The sequence below is a fragment of the Eschscholzia californica genome, unplaced genomic scaffold, assembly GCF_041429995.1.
Source record: "Eschscholzia californica isolate CP2 unplaced genomic scaffold, dmEscCali1.0.p SCAF_5, whole genome shotgun sequence".
NCBI classification, from domain to species: Eukaryota; Viridiplantae; Streptophyta; class Magnoliopsida; order Ranunculales; family Papaveraceae; genus Eschscholzia; species Eschscholzia californica.
In genome coordinates, this window is record NW_028238472.1 from 33612063 (window position 1) to 33615435 (window position 3373).

Consider the following 3373-nt stretch of genomic DNA (forward strand, 5'->3'; position numbering starts at 1 on the left):
CTTTTTTTTGTTGCAAGATCATTCAATTAATAAACTAGAGTTTATTACAATACTTGTGAGGAAAAAAAATGAGACTATTGTCCAAATAGAATTCCAATTATGGGTACAAGCCCATTTAGTTAAAGTACTATCGGCTTCAGCTTTTCATTTTGCCAGGTATATGTGTGAATTTGACGCCATGGAGTTGTGAAAGAAGGTTTCTGATTATTTTGGCATGAGCCTTCAACTGTCGGTGAATCATTTTACTTGGATTTTGAAGATGCTTGATGAGTTTTGATTGATTGTCACTTTCAACATTTATGAATTGAACATTGTTTCTAGAAGCCCATTTGATTCCCATTAAAATAGCTTGGATTTCACATTCATCCTTCTTCAATAAAAGAATAGTTTTAATAAGATAAACTGTACTGGAAGCGAAGATGGAAGAGAGCAGGGTATCATCCCGATTGCTATACTAAATCAATTGAGACACCATCATATACGGGGAGTTGTGGTTGTTGAATATTATGGTGGATGATTTGGAATCCAATAATTATTCCAAATATTAATTTGCGTGCCATTGTGAACTTCTCACACAAAGTATGCTTTAACTTTAGCTATCTCCTTTGTGATGGCTTTCCATATTCAACATTTCTCCTGCTTGGTCGGGATCGGGTTATTGGTATTGTTGAAATATTTAACTGTCAAGAGTCTAAATCAGAGAACAAAATCTTCTCTCCTGCCTTCAATTGAATCTGTCTAAGATCTCTTCAAGCTCTCACGATTTCTTCCCTCTTTACAACTTAATCAAATCTCTTTCAAATCTTCAACTTTCCAATCCTGATTTCTCAATCTCAGTTGTAAATTACTTCGAAAAAGAAAGAAAGAAGAAAATGGAGATGCCAAGAATCTGATCCTTCGCTGTTAAGTGAGGCAGCTATGGTGCACCGCGGGAGAGTTCAAAACGTTACGACATACGCTCGGATGGAACCACGGGTCTCTGAAATGATAAAGGGCGCTTGATCTTTTGGGGCTACTTTATTAACTTGCACCCATGGAATCTAGGACCTTTCGAAATCCCAAGTTTAACCCGCGCGTCCCACATGTGTATCGAAAAATTTTCCATGGTCGTTGGATTGTCCGCCAAGTGTCCACTAGTTGATTTGGCTAATTGTTTTTTTACCCTAACTTTGACTTGCTCTATTTTGCTTATCCGGACTCTGATTTGGCTTTTATTTTCGCCTACGAACTCGTCTTCGACTCTACTTTTCATTCGAATATTAATATTGGACAAAATGACCAAAATACCCTCATCCCCAATATTACCAGAATACCATGCATGTGTGTCCTTATCACGTTTCTATATGTTTATCGCGCTCAATTCTTAAGAAGACACCTGAGTAAGATAAACAAGTAATTCATATAAATAATGTCTCAAAACAAACTAACATGCTAAAGTTAAAAGAATCAGATGAGTCTGTTTCATGTCTCATAAAGTAGAGGATGAGAATGCGAGCGATGATGCCGATGATGACGCAAACAAAAGACAAACTCTAAATTTACTTAAACAAATGATTTCAGTTACAATTACTAAATGCTTCTGGATTTTAGTGTGCAAATATTTAGTTAGAGTTTCCAAGTTTTAAATGCTTATGGATTTGAGTGTACAATTTGTATGTTCCTACACCGTTTATTTATTCATTTTAAGTACATTCGCAAGAGTCTGGTAAACGATTTAGTTTGCACTCCAATAATATCCGAATAAAGCAAAGTAGAGGCTGAGTGATGAAGAGGAAAAGGGACAAAGAGAAATATCCTCTGGAGAGGATGATGAGTGTGATGATGTTGAAATCAATTTTTCGAGCGAAGATGAAGAATGGGTTGCAAAGACAACTGCAATAACGTTCGTAAATTGTTTGGTGAAAGAATAAAGCTTCTTCTTGTTTTATTCAATTTGGCACTGAATATAAATTAAAATTTGGTTTTGTATGAAAATAATCTAAAGAGTAGCAAGGATGATGAAGACGATCCCAAGTTTTGATCTTAACCTTGATGTTGGGACTCAAATTGTTGAATGCACACCACAGGCTGACTTGGCAACAAAGGCAGATGATGCGTGTACACCCACAAACAATAAATTATGTGATATTGCAGAAATGGGTAGAGCTTCAGTTGAAGAAGTATCAAAGAACATTGAACACTTTGTATCAAACCGAAAAGAACCGCATCTTAACCCTTCGAAAAGAGTAGCACTGAAAAACTTTAAAGGGTCAATGCCTCAGCCAACATCCCTTATCAAAAGGATAAAGGATAATCCAAGATTCAGAAAACAAACTGTTAAAGCAGCTGAGGGTGAAGTCCCTATGATCGATCTCGAGTTAATACCACTAAGGAAGGAAGTCCATGTCAAACAGAGTGACTGGAAAACGGGAGGGTTATGGCCCTACGTGCAAGAGAAAGAAAGACCACTGATCTTGGAATCCATAAACCACGGGTGGAAAAGGTATTATCACTTCATTGAAACTGTCTATATGTTATTACCATTTTGTTTCAGGACAGTAAACTAGTGAGTGTCTCGTACACAAATCAATTCCTGGTAAACTAGTCATTGGGCATTACATGTGTCACTTTCTGGAACATTATTATGGTGACTGGTAAAATCTATGTTATTTTGTGCAACCTCGACGTCTGGAACAAAGACCAATAGCACTGCCTGACAGTTAGGGATTTAGACGAGTTAATGATGAACCGTGGTTGTGACTCTGAAATAATCGACTGGTTTGAGGACCACCTAGTCTTGGGACCAAGAAACATGAACCGGGAAGTGATTTTCCGGTCATCGTTGCTTTCTGTAAGATTCCTTCAACCAAATCTATATTTCATTTTTAGAGAATTTGGGGTATTTACTAGTATACTTGTATGATTGTTTGCAAACATTGATAAAAAGAATTTGAATTCGCAGATAATATATGTTAATTTAAATGAGCTTATTCGAAAGCAGTTCATCAAAAATCATAATATAAAATTATGCGCGCCACTGAATACTCCCTACACAGATGACTAATTCAAGGGACATTACTGGACTTTGATTGTATACGACTTCCATAAGTATGAGTGGACCCACCACAACTCTTTACATCGTGATGTCACCCTGGCTGATAGATGCAACTTGCATGAAAAATACTGCAGAGACGCTGGTTGGAACACTAACAAAGATGAAGTATGGTCGGAAAAGAATTAAGAAAAAAGTTTCCTTTCTAAAGGATGTTGAATGCCCCCAACAAGGAGAAAGGCGAGTTCAATTTTTTCTTCCTTACTTTAGTAAGTTATAAGTTTCTTGAAACTAAGTTCATTTTTTTTCCAATCCAACAATCCGGATTGCGGCTTGTATGTA